Raw genomic sequence first — 15,542 nt, forward strand, 5'->3', positions numbered from 1 at the left:
TTCAAACTCTACAAACCAGGGGACAGGTGCAAAGTGCCTCCTCATTTGCAGGAATGTCAGTATCCGAGTTTCCTAGTAACTAGATTTGTGGTTGGTGAGTTCTGAGCCCCCAGCTGTGCTGTACTCTCTTGCACTGCACTTAGTGTGTCTGCGGTGTTGATGTAAACTGGACCTCTCAGGCTGCCTGACCCTTATCCAGTTAACTTGTGTGCTGGCAGATACGGAAGGATCTACATCATCCTGAAGAGAACAAAACAGTGTGACTTTATCCTTATACAAAGTTATTGTGCAACAAATGCCTAAAATGCTTGCTGTGTGCAAGAACCCCTGCGAGGCATTGTGAGGGATAAGGGTATTATAAAAAGGAGTCGTGCTAACCTGCTAATAGTGGTCATTAGTGTATGTGTGCCATGAGATGAAAAAGGTGAAAATCGCTGGTTTAAGGCAAGGGAAGAGTTAACTTTTTTCTTTTTTTTTCAATAAAACAAAAGTAAGCAGAACTACTTGTGGGAGTAGGATCATTGTGTTACTTACTGTGTAGCTCTGTTTCTAAGGATATCCATAGCTCTGAGGGCAGAGGTTGGTAGAGAGCATTTGAGTAGAGATAAGAAAAATTCTTGCCCAGCCAGCGTGGCTCTGTGTTTGAGTGATGACCTGTGAACCAGGAGGTCATGGTTTGATTCCCTGTCAGGGCACATGCCTGGGTTGCAGGCTTGATCCCCAATAGGGGGTGTGCAGGAGGCAGCTGATCGATGATTCTCTTATCATTGATGTTTCTATCTCTCCCTCTCCCTTCATCTCTGAAATCACAAAAAAATATATTTTTAAAAATCCTTTTCTGAGAATATATTGTGTATATATACACACACACATGCATACATATCTATCTATCTATAGTATATAGCAGTGATGGCGAACCTATGACACACGTGTCAGGGGTGACATGCGAACTCATTTTTTTGGTTGATTTTTCTTTGTTAAATGTTATTTAAATATATAAAATAAATATCGAAAATATAAGTCTTTGTTTTACTATGGTTGCAGATATCAAAAAATTTCTGTATGTGACACGGCACCAGAGTTAAGTTAGGGTTTTTCAAAATGCTGACACGCCGAGCTCAAAAGGTTCGCCATCAGTGGTATATAGCCATACCTCATTTTATTGTGCTTCACTTCATAGTTCTTCACAGATATTGTGTTTTTTACAAATTCAAGCTTTTTGGTAACGCCATGTCAAACAAGCCTCTTGGCACCATTTTTCTAAGAGGCTCAGATGATAGTTTTTAGCAATAAAGTATTTTTAATTGAGGTATGAACATTGTTTATTTGGGCAATGCTGTTGCACACTTGATAGACTAAGTATAGCATAAGCATAACTTCTATATGCACAGGGAAACCAAAAAACTGGTGTGAATTTCTGTGTGTGTGATTTTATTTCGATATTTGTTTTATTGTGGTCGTCTGGAGCCAAACCTGCAGTATCTCTGAGGTATTCCTGTATATTGAATATATGTGTGTGTGTGTGTGTGTGTGTGTGTGTGTGTGTGTGTGTATGATAAAAGAGTACTATAGTAATTAGACTGGACAGCCGAACTTCCGGACGTCATTGTGGACGTCCTTCCGGATAAAGCGCTGCTGCGGGGGCCGAGGCAGAGGCAGTTAGGGGTGATCAGGCAGGTAATCAGAGTGGTTAGGGGTGATCAGACAGGCAGGCAGGCAAGTGGTTAGGAGGCAGCAGTCCCGGATTTTGAGAGGGATGTCCAACTGCCAGTTTAGGCAGGATCAGGCCTAAACCAGCAGTCTGACATCCCCCGAGGGGTCCTGGATTGCAAAAGGGTACAGGCCGGGCTGAGGGATGCCCCTCCCCCTGCATGAATTTCGTGCACCAGGCCTCTAGTGTGTGTGTGTGTGTATTTGCCTATTGATAGATAAATTGATTTGTCTATTCATGTATATGGGAAACTGTTCTGAGCACTTCTTATATATTATCTCATTTAATCTCCACCACAGCCCTAAAAAATACGCACTTTTATTTTCCCTACTTCATCGATAAGGAACCGAGAGGATCAGGGACTTTAGGAAGTTTACTAAAACTTCCCTATTAAAAAAAGAAATAGATTTTGAACCCAAGTGCTGGCTGGCCTCTCTTTATAGAATAAACATGTTTTTGTCAGACAGATCTGAATTTGAATCCTGGCTCTACTCTAATAAAAAGGCGACCTTAGACGAGTTATCTGAGCTCGCTGAGCCTCCTTTCTACGTGGGGCGGCTGGCAGACTGTAAGTGAAGTTCCTCATTCCATTTTAATTCCCTCTGCCACTTCTTTGTGGCTATATCTGTGCCAACATTACACAACCTGACAGTGACAGGGTATGATGGCAGATTTCAACTGAAAATTTTTGGAGTTTGGTTGTGTAGCAAGTAAGCTTATTCAACACATCCTTTCCTGGCCACGTTGGCAACTTTGCTTTCTCAATTCGCTGAGAGACCATTTAACTGTGGTCTCTGACCCAGTGGGAAATATCCTGGTCACATGAACTTGACGAGAGCTTGGTAATTTGGTGTGCTATCTATCAGTAAAGAGAGAGGAAGCTGGACCTCAGACTTTAGGAATACATATTTCAGAAAATGTGCATCTGAAAATCTTGACCAGTGCTAGCACATCTAGAGAAGATGACTAAGGGATCAGGAAGGAACCATGTCAGAAAGGAGTAGTAGGAGCTTCAGAGCCCTTCTGGTGAGAGGAAAAGAGATTTATTTTCTTCTGGCCGTGATATTTCTTGTGCTTCAGTGTTTGAGTGAATTCTGTATCATATTCTACTTCCCGTGGAAATTGATAGTATTCTCTCCATGATTTCTTGCCTTTTCTGGTGGCTATTGCTAAGGTCAGACTACAGTTATATTAAATGTACTTTTTGAGAAACATTAATCAAGAGAATCTGAGAGGCATGAAACTTTCGCTGTGAGTAGAAGAATCATGGCTCACAGCCACTAGTTTTGATCTCAAAACATTGATCTTACTGGAATTCCTTGTTCTTAGTAGACGCATATAAATGTGTTCTGCTCCCAAATCTACAGGGACTTTTTAAAATTGGAGGTACGGTATTTTCCAGTGCTTTGAACTGTTAGAAAAGATAGGCTTTATCCTGGCTAAGTCTAAAGGCACTCATGGTTACAATAGACTGTGGAAAGGTAGGAGTGAGTTGCACTCATGGTTACAAAAGACTGTGGAAAGGTAGGAGTGAGTTGGTCCCCATGCATGGTGACTTAGCTTTGTGTAGGGGACTGCAATACACAGAAACTTGCATGGTTGCTGTTCTTGGAAAGTTGATTAGGTATAAAAATATAAGTATCCTTGTTATTAATTGTGTTAGAAAAAAAAAAGCATCCTTCGAGCCTTCCCATTTGTAGATTCCAAAGCTTTGTTTTGGAATACGGTGGCCCCAGCAGAAGAAACTAAGAAAGTGGAGGCTTCCACCAAGTGCCTATAGGATGCCTCTCACTGAGCATGTAAATGATACAGTCCTCAGCCTTAAGGAAATCGACCAATCAATCAATAGCTAGCTGAGATCCACTGAGAACAGTGCTGCTATATAGACATAAGCAAAGTGCCGTGAGGGCACAGAGGAGGTACCACTAATTGACTAGTAATGATCAGAGAAGAACCGTTGTATTAAGAAATGATATAATGTAAGGTCAATATAAGGCATTTAGCTCAGTCTCTGACATATAGTAAATAAAGAAACTACTTGATAGGGCCTGTTTGGCCTCTCACATCCAATCTCGTGCTACACTGCCCCATTGTTCGTTTCTGTTCAGCCACCATGGCCTCTTCTCTTCCTCAAAAGAACCAAGTCGTTCCTAACTTCAGGGCCTTTGCTCTTGCTTTTTCCTCTTCCTGGAATATCTCCTCCCCTCTTCCTGCACCGCCCTCTTCCCCTCACCCTCCCTCACCCCCACCGGCATTAACTAGTATCTTCAAGGAGCATAGCAGGTAGTAAAGGGCATGGACTCTGGATTCAAATTCACTTACTGGCTCTGTGATCTTGGGCAGGTTACTTCTCTGCATTCCAGTTTTTTCAAATGTAAAACAGGGTAATAATATGTTTTTTATGAAGTGGTTGTGAGGATCCAGTTGAAAGTATATATAAAGCATTTGGGCTAGGGCTTGGCTTATGGTAGAGCTTTGATGAAGTGATTGCTGTTATAATAAAATGTCGTTACCTCAGCGAGACCTTTCTTGACCAGTTTACCTAGAGTTTTCCCCAAACCACTGTAGTTACCTATGTGATTACTGGCATATGTGGATATATTTCTGCATCTTATGTCATGCCTTCTGTTCCCCTCCCTTCCGTTGGTTTCATCTGGTCTCCTTCATTTTTCCTTTTCTTCCTCCCACGACTTGGAATTTATTTACACATCTTATTTCTATTATTTTTAATGATTTTTCCTTGAAATCTTTAATATAAATTCCTTACTTGAAGTCTAAAGTAAAATATCTCTCCCCTCCTTCAAATTCAAGATCTTTAGGCATCTGTGCTTTAATTCTGCTCACTCCCCTCACTTTCATCTTCATTGTTGTCTAGTCTTTTGATTCCACCTTATTTTTCCACTCTTCAGATTAGTTGCCATCAATGCTTTACACTGTCAGTGCTGCAGATACCCACATTTACCAGTTTCTTTTGCTTATAAGATATACATGTGGTTAGAAGGATAAATGACCATAGTAGTGACAGGTAGGAGTACAAACCAGTTGGAGAAAAAGGAGACCTATGTAAAACTTTAGACAAAAAAAAAAAAAAGAGTACAAACCGGGAATGAAGTATATCTTAGCAAAACATCTATAATAAATGCCACTAATGAAGACTGAACCATCATAAAACATACCTGGTTGTCACTTGGTCGTTGAGTGCTGTCTTCCCTCTGATCATAGTACATTAATTCAGCAGATGGTTATGCTGCACTGTGCTTACAGCCTTGATGGGTGTACTGGTGATGCATCAGGGTAAAAGAAGGTCCCTGCCTTTGAAGAAGCCTGTACCTTATTTACTTATTTGTTAAAAAGACATCTACGTATAGGAAGCCACATCTTAGACACAGAATGTGAAACTACATGAGAGACAAGGTGCCTGACAGGGTGTAGTCATTGTCAGGGTCGTAGGAGGGGTGCAGTGAAGGCAAGGACACAGTCGAGGGCGGGCCAAAGCTCAAGCAATGAACAAGGTTCATTCAAACACTGTTTACTGATCTCCTGCCAAGTATGAGTTACTGCTCTGGACCTAAGATGTTACCAGAGAATGAAAACCGAAACCCCTTCCTTCATGGAGTTTATAGTCCAGTGGGGGAAAGATTGGAGATAAGAAAGCAAAAGATGCTGTGGAGAAAATAAAGCATAGAAGGGGAGTAGGAAGTGTGTCTGTGTGAGATACCGTTTTAAGAAAGATAGAGAAGGCCTCCAACTGAGAAACTGACATTTGAGCAAAAACCTGAAAGAGGTGAGGGAAGGAATCATGCAGTTGCCTGGAATGGGGATTTACAGGAAGAACTGCAGGGGCAAAGGCTCTGAGAAAAAGAAAAAAAAGGGAAAAAAAGCACTTGGAGAGGCCCAGGAAGGGAGGGGGGCCGGTGGTGGTAGATGAAGTCAGAGAGGTAATTGGGGAATAGAAAACTTGGGCCATTGTGAGGAATTTCACATTAGCTGCGTGAGGTAAGAGTGAAATAAGCATTATAAAGGAATTAAGTATTAGGTGATTAAGTAAAATATGGTTTGAATGCCTCAAACACTTTTTCTTCATTCTGTTTTTATGTTTTTCTGGATTGAAGATGATTTATCTAGTACGATTTTAGAATTGTTCATCCTTAAAAGTTGAGGTGGGAGAAGTTCCAATTTCTCATCATGGTATCAGACTAAATCGCCTGTAGGGGGTAATATATATATATATATATATATATATATATATATATACACACACACACACACACACACACACACACACACACATATATATATATACACACACACACACACACATACATATACATATACATATACATATACACATACACATACACATACACATACATATACATATACATATATATTCTAAACAAAATATATAAAAACAATTGAAGAGCAACCAGAGTAGGCAAAAACTAGAGAGGATTTGACTCTTACCATAAGGGCTTTAACTTAGAATGAAGGATTATATCCCCAGAAAAAGGGAATCACCCTAGGACTAAGAGCAATACCAAAATAGACTTGTTCCAACAAAGCATAAAAAAATAAATAAAAAGCCTGCTAGAACAAAAATAACTCTTCAGAGAAATATAAAAGAATCCAGAATCTCCTCAATGTATCATCCACAATAAAAGATTATACAACTTGAAGAAGTTGAAAAATATGTCTATACTCAAGAGAAAAATCAGTATTTTGGATAACTACAAATAACCCAGGTATTGTAATTAGTAGACAAGAACTTTAAAGAAACTATGGTAAATAGTTACTGCCTATAGCAAAAAATGAATATAATAGGTGAATTGATGGATAATTTCAGTAGAGATTTGGAAATTAGAGGGGTACAAATGGAAATTCTGGAACTAAAAATATATGAAATAAAAAGTAATTGGTGGGATTAACAAATCACTGAAGAACAAAAGAGAGAGGGGAGTAGGGTTGAGACATTATTCAAACCAAAGCCAGTAGAAGAGATTTTAAAGAAAATGAATAGAAGCTCAGCAACTTGTGGGATAGTATCAAAATGTCTAACATACTAGTATGTATAATCGGAGGTCCAGAAGCAGGAGGAGGAAGAGGAAAGGGTGGAGAGATTAGGACAGAAAAATTATTTGAAGGAACACTAGCTGAAATTTTGCCAAATTTGACCACAAGCAGAAACCCCCAGATCCTGGAAGCTCAGTGAATTCCAAGCAAGATAAACAAAGAAAAACACACCTAGGCACATCATGGTGAAAAGGCTAAAAATACAAAGTTTTTAAAACCTTAAAAGCAGCCATGGGGGGAAACAGATACATAGTCATTACAGAAGGACAGCCAACTTTTATCAGAAACAGTGGAAACCAGAAGAAAATGTAATGACATCTCTACAGTCCTGAAAGAAGAACACTGTCGTCCTAGATTCCATATCCAGTGATAAAGAAATAATTCGGGCTGTAGGAAATTGGAACCAGACGGTAAATTAATTATATAGGGAAGGAAAAAGGATGGGCATAGGATATGATAACTATATGGCTAAATCTAACACATTACTTTTCTTTCCGTTAGGTTTTTTTAAAATATGTTTTTATTGATTTTTTTAGAGAGAGAGAACGTAAGAGGGAGAGATAGAAACATTGATCAGCTGCCTCCTGCACTTTCCCTACTGGGGATCAAGCCCAAAACCCGGGCATGTGTCCTGACCAGGAATCAAACTGGTAACCTCTTGGTGTATGGGTAGATGCTCAACCACTGAGCCACACCAGCTGGGCTGTGCTAGTCAATTTTTAAAAAGTAAGTTGACTTTTTAAATAATAGTATATTGTTGGGTTTGTAACCTACATAGAAGTGAAATGCATGACAGCAAAAAATATATATAACACAAAGGATAGAATGGGGTATAAATGGAATTTGAAGGTTCTTGCATTACAATTTAAAGTAATATTCATTTGAGATATACTGTGATGAATTCAGGATACATATTACAATCCCCAGATGAAGCACTAAAGAAATAAAGAAAAGAAAGGGGAGAGGAAGTGAGGAGGAGAGAAAATAACTTGATCCACTAAAAAGAGACAGGAGAAATAAACAGAAATAAAGTCTACTTAAACCCAACTCTATCAATAAATTCAATAAATATATTGAATATAAACAAACTAAGCACTAATTAAATGGCAGAGATGTCACACTGGATAAAAATACGAGACTCAACTGTAGCTGTATCGGTCAATGAGAGAGAGAGAGAGAGAGAGAGAGAGAGAGAGAGAGAGAGAGAGAGAGAGAGAAAGAAGAAGAAGAAGAAGAAGAAGAAGAAGAAGAAGAAGAAGAAGAAGAAGAAGAGGAGGAGGAGGAGGAGGAGGAGGAGGAGGAGGAGGAGGAGGAGGAGGAGGAGGAGGAGGAGGAGGAGGAGGAGGAGGAGGAGGAGGAGGAAGGGGGAGGGGGGAGAGGGGAGGAGGGAGGGGGAGGGGGGAGAAGAGGAAAGGCTGCTTCTGTGTAAGAGTGTGTCTGGCAGCTTTATTCATAATTGCCAAAAACTGGAAACGCCCAAATGAGTACTGCGTTTCACAACTGCAGAATTTACATTCTTTTCAAATATTTAAGTGATACATGTTCAGGTAATACATTTCAGTCATAGCTAAACTTTATTTAATCATCTTATCAGTCTAATGAGGTAGATTATGGTGCCATCATTTTGAAAAGTCTGGAAATGAGGCTCAGAGGAAGATTGGTCTTGTCAGGATGGCAGTCATGATGAAAGGTGGGACATCTCTCCCCATGGAGGTAAACAGTGAGCATCTGTTCAACCAAAAATCAGAATTATTTCTGTTCAAGAGCTCAGTGTAAGTTTGAGCATTAGCTCTAGAAAGCTGTCTCCTGAATCTAGAGCCAGAGACCTGTATCATTTTCTCATTACATTCTAACAGAAATTTCTGTAAAAACAAACAAGCATCTATTTGCTCATTGTCAGTCCAACTGATGGGAAATCTGTTCGTGTTTTTTGGATGTTGTGTTTTTGTGTGTGTGTGTTTTGTTTGTTTGTTTGTTTGTTTTTTGCTAATCCTCACCCAAGGATATCTTTCCATTGATTTTTAGGAAAAGTGGACGAGAAGGGGAGAAACAGAGAGAGAGAGAGAAATATCACTGTGAAGGAGGCACATCAACTGGTTGCCTCCTACATGCGCACTGCCCAGGGCTGGGTATCAAGCTTGACCAGAATGAACCCATTACCCCACAGGCCGAGGCTCTATCCACTGAACCAAACTGGCAAAGGCGGGAAATCTGTTTTGTTGGTCAATTGAATGATAAAACCCTTTTCTAAAGGAAAGCCCATCCTTTCTTAGTTTCTCATTATTTTGAGTTTACGCTTAATAAGGAGGAAGCCAAGGCAAGGACACAGCCAAGGACATTGTAATTGAGTCAAGTGGGACATGCTTTTAATCAGGGCTTTCGTGCTCAGCTTCTGGAGAGAGCCTTGAGACCTCTTCATAATCTTGCAAATCAGCATTTCAGTCTGGTACCCCTGAGGGCTGAGAGTCAGTGACAAACTGACTGGCTTCCCTGTGGAAGATCAGAGAAGCGCTGGAGGACAGCCTTCAGTCAGACTGAAGAAGGGTGAGCGCACAATAGAAAGTGATATGAACAGAGGGAATTGCTGATCAGATGGTCCAGAAATCTAGGTAATCTTAAAAACTGTTTATTCCAGTTTTCCTTTAGAGTATGTAGTAAGCACTTGTTGATTGCTTCCCCATGAATTTATTTCCCCCTTTCCCCTTCCTAGCAGTGCCTTAATTCCTGTTAAGACCTCTGTGAGGAGTAAATGAGTTAATATAGAAAGTGCTTAGAACGGTTAGTACACAGTAAGTACTATATCAGTGTTAGCTCTCTTTATTATAATTTGTTACTCACCATGAATAGACTGCTCTGATTAATGCTGAAACAGCAGACTCTTGCTTAAGGAATCTGTTTTGCTACTTGGGTTCATGTCTGGGATGTCTGCACTTAGCTCTCAAAGGAGTAAACCCATCTTACTATATAATCTAAGGAGAAATAAACTACGTATGATCCAGGAAGCACAGTTCTTGGCCCATCTGGTCCTGTTCACACACCTACAATGAACATTTTCCCCATAGGTCTCCTTACCATACCTCTGTACTGATCTTTTAAACACATGAGTTTAGATAAACTCTCTGTGAGCTCTGCCACACTGTGGGAAACAGATGAATCTGGAGTGCAGACTTACTAATGTCGTGAAGGTGAGTTGGCAGAAGGGCGACACAAGGAGTGGCCTGGACCAGGATCCTACAGAGTCTGTGTATGTGGCTTCTGAAGGAAATGAAATATAGTTTCCCCGGGGAAGAACTAGGACAACATAGCAGAATTCCAGGGGTGCAGGGTCCCCAGAGAGCACTGTGTGTGACCCATCAGTCACTGAGTCAGAAAGGGAGATGGAGGGACATGTCACTCACAATGACTACGTACCTGACAGATTTGGGGGTAGCCCCATTCTGGGGCCCTTTCTCTGCTTCTCTCTAGCTCAGTTCAGATTAGAACTTGATTCTAGGGTTGGATCTGAGACTCATTTGTAATTGATAAATCTCAAGATTTTGCCTCTGCATCAGGGACCACATTGGGAGCCAGCTACACCTTCATGTTATGAAGCTCTTCAGTGCTTGCTGGTCTGTAAGTTCTGCTATGGGAGTATGTACAGATAACCTAACACCAAAGAGCTGGGATGGTCAGGAATAATAATAATAGCTACATGAATTGAGTGCCAGTCCTATTCTAAACAGTTTGCATGTATTAATAAACTACTTATGATATAGGGATCTGTTTATGTTTTTGGAAGTTTTCATTTCTTGGTCCCCTTCAATATATTAAAAGGCTTTTAATTCTACATTTAAACCTTTGACCTTTTTTGTTTCATGACTTGAGCTCCCTTATTTGATTCGAGGGAGTCATTACCACACCCAGCAGCTTTAGATCTGGCTCTTTATATATAGTTTATATAACAGAAAAACCACTGACATCAGCATTCATTTATTGTTTCCTCCCTGTGTTCTTCCTGGCTGGCCTTCTTGCTTTCCGGGTCTTCTCCCAGGATCTACTTTGTTTAACAGGCTGAATGGAGTGACAGTATAAAATCAGGAATTTCCACACTAAAGAATTGAAAGATAACTGGGAAAGGGGAAAGTGCAAATTTAAAAACGGACTTTGAAGGTCAGGGGCTGGGTAGGTTGGTCTGTGAGAGACCCTTGAACAACTGTAGTAATTGGTGAGGAGAAGATAAAAAGTGTGGGTTATAACTTTGATTCCTTTTGATAGCCATTGAGAAATTTAAGTAAAGGCTGGAATTACCTTTTTTCTTTTTCTTTTTTAACCTTGGACTGCTGGAATGTCTGTAAAGTGCCATTCTGCCCAGAACTAAGGCCCTAAATTGCTGGACTTTATTCAGGTTACACACATCATGTCTTCCACTTTAGCTGGCATTTTGTACCTTTCCTTGCTTAATAGTTTTTAAAAAATGTTTTTATTGCTTTCAGAGAGAGGAAGAGACAAGGAGATAGAGAGAAAGATAGAAACATCAATGAGAGAAAAACATCAATCGGCTGTCCCCTCCATGCCCCCTACTGGGGTTTGAGCCCACAACCCGGGCACGTGCCCTGAGTGGGAATGGAACCGTGACCTCCTGGTTCATGGGACGATGCTTAACCAACTGAGCCACACTAGTCAGGCAATAGTATTTCTTTTAGGGCAAGAACTGATGAATGAGAAATTCTTACATTTTTTTTAGAGTTTTTCCTGAAAAAAACTTTATGAGAGGTAGAGTGGGCCTAGGGAATAACACAGGCTGGAAGTACTCACCATTGAACCGTATGGGGCCCGTCAAATTTACTTGAAATGCTGTTATTTTTAACCATATTGCCAACTAGGACTTGTATGTCTTTCTTGCTTAATGCCTTTGTGGCTGCAGCTACAGTCCTCATCGGTCCCAGGGGTCCCGGAAGCTCCAAGTCTCTCGGCACCTCTAGTGGGCTCCCTGCAGGTCCAGAGCACAGGCAGCAGGATGGAGCTGAAAGAGAGGCTCATGTGAAAGCTCTTTGTAAACCTACAAAGGATAGTATTTTGTACAAAGGCTGGCACAGAGCTGACATTCAGTAAAAGTTTGTTGAATGAAAAGAAAAGGGAGAAAAAAGCAGATACCTTTCACCAGAAATCTCTTTTCTTTTTTTGATCTTACCACCACCACCACCACCACCACCACACACACACACACACACACACACACACACACACACACACACACACAGAGCCATTCTTTTACAACTTGAGAATTTGCCAAAGAGTTGCCCAAGTCACCCGTAACTAGTGACTTTCCTACGTGTATATGTTGGACCACCACTCAGTAAGTTAGGAATTGTGTCTGGTGGCTAGTAATAGAAACCAGCTCTAGTGGCTTAGATATGCCAGGGTTGTTTTCCAACATAAAAGGAGTTCAGAGATTTGGATCCATGGAGTGAGGGGCCTAGGCTCCTTGGTCTTTGCTGCTGGTGACTTTCATCCTTGATCAGCTGGGAAAGCACTCTTCTCGCTCTGCCGCTACCCAGGATGTAGACACAACAGTGGTGCTCCAGAAATCAGCTTGTACCGAAAGGCCCCACGGAGTGAGCAGTTGCTATCACCTCCATCTCTCCTGTCTTCATGACCTTCAACAACAATGCCAACAATGAGGGAAATCTGGAAGATCCAGTCGTGTTTCAAAGAAGTTTCTTTCTCCTGGAAAGGAACATAGGCAGTTTTTCCCCCTCCGGCTGTAAGTTTTCAGAAAAGAAGAAAACAGTCAAAGGTCACTGCTCTCAGGGATGGAGTGTCCTCCCCTGGGATCGACCCTGGCAGTTTGTGTCCTGCAGAGGAGTAAGAGAAATATCTGTGCCAGTAGAAAGAAACTGTCATCATGTGGCTCCGCAAACCCCTCCATCACCTGGATCCACAGGGTCTCCCTTTTGCAGAAAAGTACCCTTAGAGGTTAGGGAAAGGATGAGACCTTTCCAATCTCGGGAGTGGAGGGACTGAGCAGCCTTGATCAGGGTCAGAGCGTAGGGGGCACAAGAGTGCCTGCAGCATAGATTAGCACCATGCCCATCATAGTTTGTATTATGTAACTTCAGTCCCTACAGTAACCCTATGAAATATAGTAGGATCCCCATTTTTTGTTTATGTGTTATACAGAGAGGAAGGGAGAGAGAGAGATAGAAACACCAATGATGAGAGAGAGTCATTGATCGGCTGCCGCCTGCACACCCCCCTCTGGGGATCGAGCCTGCAACCCCAGGCATGTGCCCTGACCGGGAATCAAACCGTGACCTCCTGGTTCATAGGTCGATGCTCAACCACTGAGCAACACTGGCTGGGTAGGATCCCCATTTTCTATTTAAGGGAACTAACATTTTAGAGGGTTTGTGTGTCACTTGCCCACATGTCACTCTTATAGTGAGCGATGGAACTGAGATTGGAATGCAAATCTGTCCACCTTCAAAGCCTTTGATATTTTTTTTCTACCTTTCTAGTCAGAACCAATGTCAAGCTGTGTTTAGGAAGTCTCATGGGTCCTTCAAGTGACTTTACTAATAGTCATATGAAAAGCTATCTCCCATAAGAGTTGGTGTTTGGAGTCCTTTTTCATTCAGCAAACATGTGCTCGGCTTTAGATATGACTGGGACAACAAACAGGGAACCCCAGAGAATCAAATAATAACCCTTTTCTCAAGGAGCTTCAGGGTAGCAGGTGACCAGAAATACAAATCATGCTAAGCAGAACGCTCTTGGTAGTGTAATCTGAGGTCTCCTGCAGGGGCGTGGGGGAGGGATTGAACGAGGGAAGGAAAAGAATCAGCCTTTCTTATGTGAGGCAGAGCCATGTTTGCCAGAGCCCAGCACCTCTCTTAGCCACCTGAGCTCACTTAATCTCCACAGTGACCATGCAATGTCCTTGTAGTCTCCATGATTACAGGGAGAGCAACCCACCCAAAGGTTCCCAACAAGGTTCCCAGGAGAATAGAATTCTCGAACTCATAACTGGCTGGCTGCAAGGTCATGCCCTTTCCATTAGGCCATTAACCATTAATCAACTGAGCAACCTGGGTGTAGCCTAAATGCAGTTTCTCCTGTTTTAAAAATAATATATGCATAATGTGCTATATGGGACTCAAAGGTTCCCTTGGTTATACCTTCCCCCAGGCCCTAGCCAGCTTGCTCAATGGCGAAGCCCAGCTGCTGCTGCGTTTGCCTTACTTCCTAGCACTGCCTGGCCACCTCAGCCTCCCTCTGGACCGGACTGTGTTTGGTCTCAGTTGTGCCCACCATGGAGAGAGCCGATGCCTGAGCTCCATGGGAACAGAGCCAAGAAGTCTCTGGCTCCTCCAGATGAAATGCAGGGTGTGTTATTCCTCAGTGACTGTCCGGAGGGGCTGGGTAACAGCCTGGGTGTGGGGAAAGGGTTGGAGAGGGGGTGTGGGAAAGGGAGGAGCTAGTAGATGAATTACTTGCTGTCTGTCCCCCCATCCCGTCCCCCAGCACCCTCCCCCACCATTCCTCGCATACACTGTTCCTAGGCACTGTCGTCTGTTTGAAACATTCTGAATGATAGGGCCAGTGGCTATACTTTCATGCTAAGCTGTAGTCAGTTTGTTAATGCACAACCTTGTGTTTGCTTTCCTTCCCACCCTGCCTCACTAATTTTTCCCCTTTCTGCTCCTAGACTTCAACACCCGATAAAAAGCAGATACGTTTTGCCCCTGGCTTTGTTATTTAGGGAACCTAGGCAGGGTAATAGTGAAAGATAAATATCTTTCCTACCCATACCCTTGTCCAGTTTACCTTGTTTTCTCCCTTCTTATATCTCACTTAACAGTGTAACAAGGGTAATACCTGAATGCTCTGTGCCAGCCACTGTTCTAAATCCTTATGATCAATGTGCGCCACACCCTGAGAGAGAAAGTAAACCAGGGAGATAGTTCCACGTTAGCATACACACAGGGCAATTGCATTTGTTTTTTAAATAAATGGTCCTCACTTTTCTTAAAATGCACCATGTTTGTTATAAATTTTAAAATGCTGAAAAACTCAATGAAGAAAGCAAGCATTCACCCCCAGATTCCATCTCTAAGAATAATCATTAGGCAAATAACATCCATGCAGCTCCCACAGACCTCAAGTTTTCACAACCGTATGTTGTGTGAGAATAATTGCCTTTGTTATTTTCATAATTTACTGACGTACAAGACATGTCTCTCCACACACACACACACACACACACACACACACACACACACACACACACCACCTTTTATCCAGATAAAATGCACCTATTTGGCAGATGAAAGTCTGGGCGGGAGAGAAGGTATGTAACAGCAGATCTGCCCTGAAGTGACTCCTCTAGTGGAGGAGAATGGGAACACAAATGTGACAGCCGTGCAAGTTTCACATCCCCGAGGTTTAGCAGCTCAGAGAAGCCATAGGCCACACAGCCTGCCAGAGGTACATTTTGGATTATTCCATTCCATTTTAGATTTACATTTTGCTACACTGTGTCATGGCTCAGCAGTGATAGAGGCACTAATTTATCAATGCGTTTTTGTGTTTTGTGGTTTTTATCATTGCATTCATATACATTGACCCTTGAACAACACGGGTTTGAACTACGCACGTCCATTTATATGCCGATTTTTTCAATACAGTCAGTCCTTTGTATCATGGGTTTTGAATCCAAGGCTTCAACTAACTGTGGATGAAAGACAGTATTTTTGTATTCCCAGCAATCAAAAATAGCATT

At 41.8% G+C, this 15,542-nt stretch overlaps 1 protein-coding gene and 1 long non-coding RNA gene across 3 annotated transcripts in view; both read left to right on the plus strand.

Annotated features, from left to right (window-relative positions):
• GAB2 (GRB2 associated binding protein 2) overlaps positions 1–15,542 on the plus strand; it is a 164,243-nt gene that overhangs the window by 17,888 nt on the left and 130,813 nt on the right. The window lies entirely within an intron of this gene.
• LOC132240752 (uncharacterized) lies at positions 1,558–5,064 on the plus strand. Its single transcript, XR_009454399.1, has 2 exons — positions 1,558–3,192; positions 3,236–5,064. It is a non-coding gene; the product is annotated as an uncharacterized LOC132240752 (long non-coding RNA).

Source organism: Myotis daubentonii, chromosome 9 (assembly GCF_963259705.1).
Source record: "Myotis daubentonii chromosome 9, mMyoDau2.1, whole genome shotgun sequence".
Taxonomy (NCBI): domain Eukaryota; kingdom Metazoa; phylum Chordata; class Mammalia; order Chiroptera; family Vespertilionidae; genus Myotis; species Myotis daubentonii.